At 39.8% G+C, this 12,463-nt stretch overlaps 1 protein-coding gene across 1 annotated transcript in view; it reads right to left on the bottom strand.

The window, feature by feature from the left end:
• Positions 1-4,943, bottom strand: part of LOC139464240 (calcitonin gene-related peptide type 1 receptor-like) — a 158,207-nt gene extending 153,264 nt beyond the window's left edge. Inside the window, exon 1 of the mRNA XM_071245763.1 lies at positions 4,879-4,943. The gene's annotated coding sequence lies outside the window, so the exon portion shown is untranslated. The remainder of the gene's footprint in view (positions 1-4,878) is intronic.
• Positions 4,944-12,463: the final 7,520 nt, after the last annotated feature.

The following is a 12,463-nucleotide window of genomic DNA, read 5'->3' on the forward strand; positions in this document are numbered from 1 at the left end:
TGAGTTGTGCCATCTGTTTTCGTGTATTTCCAGGCGAACAATTGACTTGTCTTTGCGTGTGTTTGTGACGGTGCCATCGGTGGGGCAGGATACGCTCATCTTTACGCGAACACCTGGTATCATCCCTATTTTGCAGTGATTCATAAACACATGCTTATATTATGATACAGTCGGAATCGTACCATCGACTGTTTTGGGCAGAGATTTCTCAGGCATATGGAATCAACTTTTGCTTTAGGCAGAACTTTGTATTGGATATCAAAAGAGTTATGTCGCTTTATATATTTAATTAGATACTTTAGACACACGGAACTCTTCAACAGTTCGGATATTTGTCCCAAAATACATAGAGTATCTCCCGGAGTGGAATATTAGAATGTCTACCTTTGTGAATCATCAATCAAAGTAAATACATCTAGTCTTATAAATACATGTACCCACCAGATCGCAAAGTCATATATAAAGACGGCCAGCACAGACTTAAACAGGCTGATATCCGGATCTAAGTGTCAATCTCCGTTTTAAATCTGATAGAAATATATCAGTATTTCCAGTATATGCTGGTTTATCTATAAATACCCAAGTAGTGACATGGCAGCCTAAGTGTAGTAATGTGAAAGAATCTGGTCGTCCTTTTGAATAGTAAATAAAATGTGTCTGATGTCAGTGGCCGAAGTTGATCCAAGCATTTGTAATAGATGTCAGTATCGTACATGTTTGATATGGCAATCTTGTAGTATATTCATATACTGGTTGTTACCGAACTGGTCGCCCGGTAATCCCCACACTATCTGACGTTGGAGATAAAACAATGTTATACTGGAGTATAGATCATCGGGGTATTCGTGGTTGGAAAGAATATGAAGATGTTGTTAGCTCTTTGTGACCCCAAGATCATGATCCTGCCTGATCAATAATAATAATAATAATGATAATAATCTAGCTAGCTAGGCTTTACAGGGACGCTTTAAATTATTGATTGATCAGGGTGCACTCGATCTTCATTTTCAGCTCCTTGGGGAGTATACAACCAAAGCTCCCTGTGAGGCCATAGAAGACAAACAGTCGTATTACATTTTATCCTACCGGGTACCCATTCACTGCCGGGTGAACATAGGCATGTTTAACTTGCCTACGGAAACACCAAATATAGCACATGTGCTTCAATGTGGGGCAGGACCGATCGAAACCCTAGAAACTCTCAGTTGTCAAACTTGCTGATTACGATCACCCATGCAACTACTCTCCGCCACTAGCGTTGCTTAACGTCGCCAGATGTGTGACCCGAGTGCTGTACACAGTACCACGTAACACTTGGTTTGACAATACAACGTCTTTGCTTCTTCAGCGTGGTAAGAACCTACGCCCGTTTCAAGGTCACGGAATCTTGTCCCATATTCGATTAAGCTTCTTGGTTTGACAATACAACGCCAATGTTTGCGAATTTTATTAACGTTAGAAAGATGAATCATTATTGGTTTCCATGAAAATTTATAAGTAGTAACGGTAGTAGTAGTAGTTTTAGTAGTAGTAGTAGTAGTAGTAGTAGTGGTGGTGGTAGCAGTAGTAGTAGCAGCAGTAGTAGTTGTCGTAGTGGTAGTGATGGTGTAGTAGTTGTAGTCGTAGCGGTAGCAGTAACGGTAGTAGTAGTAGTTTTAGTAGTAGTAAAAGTTTCAGTAGTAGTAGTAGTAGTAGTAGTAGTAGTAGTAGTAGTAGCAGTAGTATATGAAAGTTGTTTTTGTTGCAAAATATGGGCTCAATGTCATTTACTATTACCATGAATGAACACTTAGGCTTGAAAACTTGACATTCAGTTAACAAAGTACTAGCTATTATACGTACAGGTGTTATCAGAATTGTTTGCCATTATAATTCCTTTGGCCCCAGATTCCAAGTCGTATAACGCAACTGATTCCGTTCATGTCATGCTCAAATCCCAATAACTACGTTTCTTATCCCTGGCTCCGTCATTAGTTTCAGCAAAAGTAAAGCAGCAAGTGAGGGAGTGAGTGAGTGAGTGGGTGAGTATGGTTTTACGACGCCTTTAGCAATATTCCAGCAATATCAGGACAGGGGACAGGGCTGCACACATTGTACCCATGTCGGGAATCGAACCCCGATCTTGGGCGAACGCTTTAACCACTAGACTACTATACCGCCCCGTAAAGCAGCTGAAACTAAAGCCAGGTGGCGCAGATCAAGGTAACTATCAACCAATCTGAAAGGTGTTTTCGTGTACATATTCAAAATAAGCAATCATAAATAATAAATAATAATATCGTTTTCGATGGAAACAAACCAGTCATTTAAAATACAAAAAAATTGTTTTACATTATCAGTGGACGATAAATCTCACAGTTTTGCATTTATCGCTTTGATGATTTTACTCAAAATATCATGTTAATTGTTAATAGACTACAAGTCCGGTCTGTCGGGGCGTGTCAGCGCTATTCGGAAGTTAGTTCGGAAGAAAGTCAGAGACGATAAATACTACATTGAAATTCACATGCAATGCCTGTGCTTGCCACATCAAGGACTATAGTCGGATTAATACAGCTTATCGAAACCAGTCACCGGGTACGGGTAGGTCAGGGACTTCAATCGCCACAGGATTCTGCGCCCCGTTTCACAAAGCGATTATAGCGCTACAACTGTCCTATACTTACAGCTCCAGGATTTGGTGTTTACATTTCACAACTTTTAATGTGCACTGTCTACGGTAATGTGTAAAGAGAGGATGTGGTACAAGACACCTGCCATATGAATAAAGCGACTGCGATGCCACAAATGTTGCATGGTACTATCGCAACGTACGCATTGAGCGTAGAGTAGACTCTAAAAGCGTAGGGGAATTAGCCGCAATATTACGAAAAACAATAGATACAAAAATATCGTCATTGACCGCCCAAACCTTCTGTCTTCAACAACAAAAAATCCAACTCGAAAACCAAACTTAATGGTCTGTCTCTAAGTGAATGAAAATAAAAGCGAAAAAAGACTGTTTTCCATAATCATAAATTAAAAAAAGGTTTATCCGACGAAACAGATTCCTTTTGGCATAAAATGCAAACTAGAGGTAACAGTAATATGAATAGATCAGTGACTATCAGTGATGACACAAGTTGTTCGTCAAAATCGCTGCTAACTTTCTGCTAAAAGAGTCCATTGTACGAGTCCGACTTTATCAAAAGCATGTGTATATGGATTCTATTTTTATCAGAGGGTCATTATTATTATTATTATTATTATTATTATTATTATTATTATTATTATCATCATCATCATCATCATCATCATCAACAACATCATCATCATCATCATCATTGTTGTTGTTATTGTTATTATTATTTGTAGTAGTAGTAGTAGCAGCAGTAGTAATAGTAGTAGTAGTAGTAGCAGTAGTAGTAGTAGTAGCAGTAGTAGTAGTAGTAGTAGTAGCAGTAGTAGTAGTAGTAGTAGCAGTAGTAGTAGTAGTTTGAATCACTACTGCAACATACGACACAATAGAATATCCCTTTAGTTCACTTCAGCTGTACAATAATTACATTTGACGCAATACAATAAATATATTCAAGTTCACATTGAACAGCCCTGTGTTGTTGATTATTGTCGTCACACAGCTCTAACACTGAAACCGTTTGTGAAATGGCCGCTTTAGTTTCTGCAATTTTAGGCATGCATTGTCACAGCTATCTTATCCTATAATTAGTAAACTGACATAGAACATTGCAGACATATTAAATAGATCTATAGGACATACAGTGGTCCTGACAGATTTGCATCAAATTTGTTTCCATGTTTTTCCAGAGGACTGGTATAGATGACCTATAATATAAGCGCCAACCTTGTATAGCACTGTATTATATATAAAATACTTATTTTAACTTGTACATAAGGGAGAACGCAACACATTACAATTTTTCCTTTAAAATACTTGTAAAACACACATCAAGGTGTGGCAGTGGGAAATGTTTCAGTATCACGTCAGCACTCTTTATTATCTAAGTGCTTAATTGAAGAAAGGGCACAACTAGTCCGTAATATTCGATTTTTCTGTTCATCTTTTCGATTTCTTAATGCATGGCTTTGTTCATCTTCAACAGTCTGTAGACAATGTGATTGGTGTCACAAAGGCTGACGTGATCATGCATCGCGAATCTCATTTTCTTATGATTGTGTTTCACAGCGATATGAGCATACAACGACAACAATTTTGTGGTAGGATTTTAAACTCCGAGTGAGTGTTATTTTCCACCGTCAGTGATATTTCAGTAGAATCACACAAGCATGTAGAGAATCTAATCTGTACCACACAAACTGACTCCCAATCATTCGGTTCTCACAGTGCAACCACAATATATGTTGCACATTGTGCTTTCGTATTAAACAAGGATTGAAACATGGCTTAAAATTAGGTTTTGATAAGAACATGAGTGGCAGTTTGTTAACGCGCAGTCAGAAGACAGAGAAATATTGAACACAGACAGTATGCTACTTTACAGTTGGAAAGGTATGTTACGGTATGACACATGATAAATAAACAAATATACCATATCTATGCAGTGTGTAGTGGTTCATTCTGTGATGCCTCGTAGTTTGTTATCATTCGCTTAATAGTTTTAATATTCTGACTTCAAATACATTTGTCTTTCCACTAGCAACATGTGCCTATCAGTTATGTCTAGTCATTACCACGACACTCGTCACTCACAAACATTAATCATACTACCTTTGCCGTGTGTCGGTTCAACTTTAAGAATATAGAGATAAAGCCTTCCTTTAAAGTTTATCTCTGACAGATAACGTGTATCCAGTCTTCGGCACGTGTTTATCAATGCCACACACTGCACAGAAAAGTTTGAAAAGTAAAACCCTTACCTGTTTTCGCTCTGTCATATGTTCGACGTTGAAGGGTGAACGTCAGATAAAAACAGGTATATGAGAACATGTGGTGTCCACTCTGACTGAGAAGGAAGTCACTGCCTGGCGGAGACTCATTAGTAGCCTAGTGTCCCCACGTCTCAGCGAGGGAGCTTGTACAACGCTGGATAGAGGGAGGGGCAGAACACTAGATCCATTGCGAGGAGCGCAGTCTGGCCATCGATCGATACCCAATACAACGCACAGTGGAACAGAGAGCTGTAATTAGATAATAACAGGGGTGAGGGCTATATAGGCACGAGGCTGTTGGGGATTAGCTGGAAAAGGGTTCGAATCCCATGTAAGCGGTAGTGTGCCACAGACATAAGTTCAGGATTATATGAAAGGTAGAATCTATTGTGGTCACATAGGTCACTGGCGTTAATCCCCTTGTCATTCTGCGTCTGTGAACAGGAAAATGTGGACAATTTCAAACGATGCCTGTGACGTGTAGCTTCAGATTTTCGGGTTCGATCTGTGTATTGGTATAGGTAAATAAATAATGAGCCATTGTTTTCATACGTATAATGTAAAACTGCTGGGCAAAAGAAAGTTTATTCTTGAAAACAGTCACCCCATGTTCCTGGAGACGTCATGAGCACGTCACCTGATGCGATATCCACATTGATATGATGCATGTCATGTCGCCTACGATCAGTGTTCAACCTCGGACCGCCTTTGTGGTCTAGTGGTCGACCGTCTGCCCGGAAAGCGGAAGGTCCGGGGTTCGATCCCCGGCCGCGTCATACCAAAACACGTTAAAAGATGTTACCCTGTCTAGCGCTCGGCATGAAGGGGCTAAAACAAGGACTGGTCGGCTCGGAGTCAGTATACTGTACCTGAGTGGGGTATTCATGTTAAACTGCGGCATGATATCTCAATGTGCTAGCACTGTAATCAGCATGAGTCCGGACTAGTACAAGCAGTCACACAAACAGATACATACACGTGTTCGCTATGTACGTGCAATAATCTTGGACGCGACGTTAATCCCCATTTCACATCACCTTCGAATAACCGTTTTATGTTTGTTTCACTTTTTGCCACATAAAAATGAGTGTACACTTTCTATCGCCCGACAGTTTATCTACTTTTGTATCAATATTGAAGAGTAACTTACGTTAGTAAATACAGACTTATCGAGCCTCACATATAACTCTTAGGCCATAAAGCATATTAAACGGTCGGTCCCGAATGTATTCGATGGAAGTATGTTAGTTGGGTTTAACGATACTCTGTATAATAATTAAGTTATACCAAATGCTGTCCACTGGAGAGAAACTCACACCGACGCAGGTTTTAGTACGTGCATGGTGCTGACTGACTGAAGATGACAAGCTAGTCATTGGATCCAAAACAGCCTGTTGCTTCTTAAGCTTGTAAGATGCGAACAAATAAGATGAGGTGGGCAATTCCGGGGACTTTGACGTTGTCTTAGTAGTATAGTATAGTGTAGTATAGTTATATAGCTGCAGTGCTTCTAATGCGGGCTAAGCAAGGATGAATAAGGCGTGTCTATAAAACACAGGATTCACCTTCGCCCTTGGAAAGTAAATATTAGCCGCAAAACCTTTTCCATATTCAGAAGAAATCTCTGCCAAAAACAGAGACTATATCATGAGCATGTGTTTATTAATCCCTATCAACGAGGGACGATGTACGATTCCAACAATATCATGAGCAGCATGTGTTTATGAATCACCCTCAAATAACATTGATCCGCATCCAGCAAACACAATCACATTGATCAATGTCGGCCCTATGTCACGCATAGCGTTAATCCAATGTTGGAAGATGATATTGGTATAACATAATTGTTGCACAGCGTTTTTATGTTGGTACAATGTTGGCAACATGACATCAGGCCAACACTGTACCAACATTGGGCCTGTGTTTCCCACTGAATTTTTTTATTAGGGGTGGATTCAGGGTACACATGCGTTGTACGGGGTACTAGTATTCTGTGTAGACACAGTGGTTGATGCTATTCATATTGGGGTTGTTATTCACTTTACTGCATGTTAGGGTTATATATACCTCTACACAGGCATCATTACATCCAATAGGTATGTTTTGAATCACCATTTTCCAATCTCAGCTAAAACAACAATCATATAAAAAAACAAATAACTGTACAAATAGATTAAATAAAGTGAGTATTTTACTTCACTGAACGTATATCAATGCTGCAGACATTTCATCCAGCTCTGTAAAAACAAACATTACTGACTGCAGCTAAATTAATTAAGAAAAGTTATTTTTCATCTATTTTTTCGTAATTATTTGCACGTTATCATACCACGTAAATTAGAGTGCAAATGCTAATTAAAGTGCAGATCATATATCGGTGATACGTAAACGGCACAACATTTTCAGATTTGTGTTTAATTTTCTTCCTCGGAGCGGTATCATCTTCTGTGTTTCCATGTTTTGATTTAATAGATGAAACTATATTCTATTAAATTCAGGGGGCACGGTTGGCCCAGTCGTCTAAGGCGCCGCGATTCGCTGTGCAGAGATGCGTCCCCCGGACACGCCAGAAACCTATGATTGTGGGTTCGAATCCCGGTTCTCTCCGATTATGTTTCTAGGTTTGTCAGCACCATACCCGTGCTCGTGGGTTTCACCGAAGTGGTAACCGTCTGAGACCTGCATCACTTCGGGCTTTCCTCCCACATTAAGCTGACACGCCGTGATATAACTGGAATAATGTTAAAAGCGGCGTTAAACCCAACTCTCTCACTGACTCTATTAAATTCATGTACCCTTTTATGTTTGATCTTTTTGGAATACCCTGACAGTAGCGTTAGTTGATATCGGATAATGATTTAATCCCAGGCGATGTGAAAAAACACAACATATTTTAAATGCTTTAAACTCAGGATTGATTTAGGAATATCTTTTGGGTGAAAAGTTGATTGCATAAATTGAATAAATACTTCCTGTACATGCATTGGTGCATACCATTCATGAACTTTGATTACATGAACAATGTACAACACACAGCCAAGAAAGAGTAGGTTTCCATCATCCGTTAACTTAAGTGTGAAACACATAAAAAAAGTATCTGGAAAATACTAAGAAATTTGAAGGTTGCTGAAGGTATCTGGAAGGTTTCCGGAAGGTATCAGGATGCAAATTTTCTTCATGTCTTGTTTCTGGTAAATAATGTTAGCCTGTAACCAATTTGAGCTGTTGTCTCATAGCTTAATATTCAACTGCAGGTATGGGCTGGGCAAACAGTACAGACTACTACAGGGAGGGCAGCTCTGTCTGTTCAATGCCTGCAGCTGCAACACAGAACAGCCAGTATTACACGAACATTATTCAAGAAAATGTAACTAAATCTTGGAATTGTCGTCTAGGCTGCGGCAAACACATATTGAAATCCTGTTAAGAAAGCTTTGCATGTGGAGTATACATCTAGATATTCAGCATGCTGTCTTAAAATAAATATTTTGCTGGTTGGCAGATCGGCAAGCCTAACTGAGTCAATTTGGGATTGTTTATATAGATGAAATTAAATCAGTTAATGTGTAACTAATAATAGGTCTAACAATACCGGAACCTTTCTCTGAAGCCAGAGATCCGAACATATCCAGCCAATTTTCGCAGAAATGATTCCTCAAGTCACTAACAAGTGTCTGCCAAACACAAGCAAAGTTTGCCGCCACCAGGGCCGCAGTGAATATGCAGAATTACAAAATAGTGAGGAATAAGTTATAAAATGTCATTTTGTTGTACAAAAGCCAACTAAAGAGTGTTGATGTAATTAATCAAACTAAATTTTGATCGTTTGTAATTTATATAAGTATATGTTTTAAGATTATTAAAGTTTACATACAATCTGGCACAATGTTGGTCCAGTACCAGAATGCAAGTTGCGACATGCAAACATTCAACAATTGCCAAATATCAATGCGTAAGGTAGCAAGCTTGCCCAGCAAACATTTGCACAAATATATGCTTCCCTCTTTTGCAATCATCACAACTTTCCGGCTGCTCGGTGGGGGAGTAAGTCGTTCTAAGCACAGTGAAGAAGAACTTCAGCGAAATAGCGAGATCTCGTCTTGTGACATGTTTGTACAGGAAGACAACTATTGCTGACTGAGATGTACAAGTTCTGATATCGACAGCCATAAGCACTAATGGTCGAAGAGCCCGGATGTAGAATCCAATGCAGTAAGGACGCTTCTGATGTGACCCCGAGATTGAAATCGGTGGCAGAATTTAAGTTCCAGTTTTGGGAATTGGTCGATGGAAATACAAAAGCGACCTTCAGGCCTCCTATAAAGTCCCCGCCACTGTGTAATGGGGGATAGTGCTCTACTTATACAGCGGGTGATAACAATCATCATGAAACTCGCCCTCATCCGTCCTGCCGATAGTGGTCCCAATTGGCGAGGCTGAAGGGATGTGATATTGCTATCACTGAGGGAAATAGGAGTAATTAAAATCATGTGTGTGACACATGTCAGACTGGAGCTCGAATACAGCACGTGCAGTGAGACAGGACATGGCTGTAGATTGTGACTGTGAGATGGTGATTGGTCATTTCGTCATATAGAACACGTCGGTACAAGTATTGCACGCTATGTTAAGGTTAAAAGTCGTTGCATTTCCTCCAAAGATGAATACAATGTATTGAAATATCATTTTTCTGTTGTTAATCAAAATTCATTGTAGCTGTAATTACTTCATTCTGTTTCCCGGTTATATATTGTTTGAGTTCCAAACAAAAATACCTGCTTCTATCGTCATACAAAAAAATCCGTTTACAAAGACAATTCGTTAACTCGACACCTTTGGAACTATAGACAACATGTCGAGCTAGGTCGAGATTGCCAATATAAGAGCGGTGCAACTACCACTCCTGTCGACCCAATGCAGTTACATTCGTCTTCAATGAGGGTCACTGTTACTACATGAAATAATACTTCAATATATATTTGTACCTTTTCAATAAATAAAAGCAGCAATACCCTTTCCAAAATCCTAAGAAATATCTGATAAAAGCAGATTCCTTTGTACGATTCCAACCATATCATCAGCATGCGTTTCGGAATCACTATCAAATGATACTGAGTCTTCTCGAAAAGTGAGCGTATCCTGCCACGTACAGTGGGAGACACCCGTCACCAACACATGCAAGTCAATTGTAAGGCAAATCTGTTGTTCAACTAAAACAAACACGGGGACGTATGGTACAAGTCAAAATGTTGAATTGCTTGACAGCTGTAACCCTGGTCAAACAAGTGCTTGAGTCGTATGACGCTCTTTGAAATCTTTGTAGAAAGAGTATGAGCGAATTTACCTCCAAAGTTGTGAAATGTGCACACCAACAGCTGTAACTGCTGTTATTCTGCTTGACATAAAGGGAAAGTGGATCCTAGGAAAGTTGAAGTCATCCCTCCAGGCATACACGTAAGAAGTAAAGCGTGCACAACCCCTGATCTGTAGTCATTAAAGTATGGAGGTCCGAACAAAACGCCACTTCAAAGCAAAGTGAACAAAATTTCATATTCAGTATTCTCCCAGTTAAAAGTTGCGTATTCTCTTTATCATATTAGGGCTGGGTATATGTTGAGGCTGTTATGTTAAAGCGGCACCCCCGCCGTTTTACGTTGGTCTTTGTCACACCTACGTATACCTACACACTGGCACTTAGTGGCACTTTTTGTAATGTAATGGTGGCGAGTGCCACGGGTGAAGCAGAAAAGGCTTACCCTTTCGCGAACCCCTGGTGTCAACACTGATGGTCAGAGATCACATAACTGTCATCACTATTTGGAGAGTGTTTCCGCAGATACTCGAAACTCAATATTCTCTTGCCTTGATGTTGATATATATAATAAGCAGTAAAACAGATGAAACGGTGACAAGACAGTTTTGTTTTCGTACAACGTAATTTTACAGCAAAATTATCAAGGGTTATGGGATAACAGTTTTTTAATATGTGTGGTCATTTTTGGCGCACGCGGGTGGTCAATACCATGGCTTATCTGGCCTAAGCATTGTTTTCACTGATCCGTTTACACACGTTTCACCACTGTTATGCCCAATGGAATCTGTTTCGGCGGCTAATCGACTATTCTCTGGTTTTGACGTTTTATATATGCCCTGGTGATTGGCACACTGGCGTGCAGAAAGCGAATATGGTTATTTAGCTGTAAACAATATTCACGTTACATTAGGTCGCCCAGTCTGTGTGTATCGCACGGTGGCATCCATTATATTATTTTGTCAGTTTCAATGTCCACGATGACGGCTTCCAGGAGCACATGTTTCGACAATACATGTTCACCTCATTGAAATCAAATTTTCAATGTGAGACACTGACGATAAAACGTTTTTTGTCCACAATTTAGTGAGGCAGTCGGTTCTATCGAGTTCGCATTTGTCGGACATTGCATCGTTATTTTGAGCATGCAATCAAACAAAATGATGGATGTAGACGAAACTGTTTCTACGTCTGCGCAAAATGTTATTTATCGCGTCATAATGCACAATTGGCGCCTTTGATCTCGCTGCAACCGTTTTAGAATTAATGATAATGTATGAATGATTAAATCAGCTTAAAAGTGTTGCATCAGTTCTGTAATTGAAATAGTTGTTCCTTAAAAGCACCATGAACATTATTTGACCATCTAATTCTCCCAATCGTATTAGGCGTGTGGCTTAACAAAAAGACACAAGAAGTGTCAAATTAATTTACGGATGCCCCGGCGTCTAGTGTAAATATCAAACATTCTTGTCTTCTTTATCACACAGTTCAATTTAAAGTGTCAGAGCTAGCATCGTATCCGGGTACGTAAAGGGGCAGTATTATGATCAGTCGCAAATGAAGTTTCAAAATAACGCCTTTTAGTATGATTGAATCTATTTGATTCCATAGTGTAGGTTTGTGGCTTGGGTATTCCCGGGGGAACCTCCATTATCAAGTTGAGAATACCGACATCAGTCTCATACAAATGTTCGTCTATTTTTAAAACAGCACGGTACAGCAGCTAAGCATTACGGAAAGCTGTTATATTGAGGTGTCGTACATCACATCCCCACTTCTGTGATCATCACATCTTCAAGAACATTTTATGGTAGGCACTAAAGCGATGTTTATGGTGTGTCTCGAATGTTTTATCGTGTTCTATATCAATAGCTCTTCTCAAAGCTGCATTTCAATTGAACAACGTGAGTGCGTGCGTGAATGGAGGGTAGGGTGCGTGAGTAGGTGACGTTTAATCCCGTCTACCGTGGCCTTTATGAGAAGTATATCGGTGATCAGGATTAGTGGCTTGGTTGATATCGTAGCGTCGTACCCGGACAACGTGAGTCAATGTTTATGATACCATATACTGGATTGTCTGGACCAGTGTCGATAACTTACAGCCACCCCCACGTCGAATGGCAGGCGTACTGCTGCTGAATGCGGTAGTAAGAGAAAGAGCAGAATATGCGTATCCTTTCCGCTAACACCTGGTGTCATCACTGATTTTCAGTGATCCATTCATATAAAATTCATCACCATAGTTTGCCTCATTAGCCT

The sequence above is a fragment of the Haliotis cracherodii genome, unplaced genomic scaffold, assembly GCF_022045235.1.
Source record: "Haliotis cracherodii isolate W230 unplaced genomic scaffold, xgHalCrac1.p SCAF_17, whole genome shotgun sequence".
In the NCBI taxonomy this organism is placed as follows: domain Eukaryota; kingdom Metazoa; phylum Mollusca; class Gastropoda; order Lepetellida; family Haliotidae; genus Haliotis; species Haliotis cracherodii.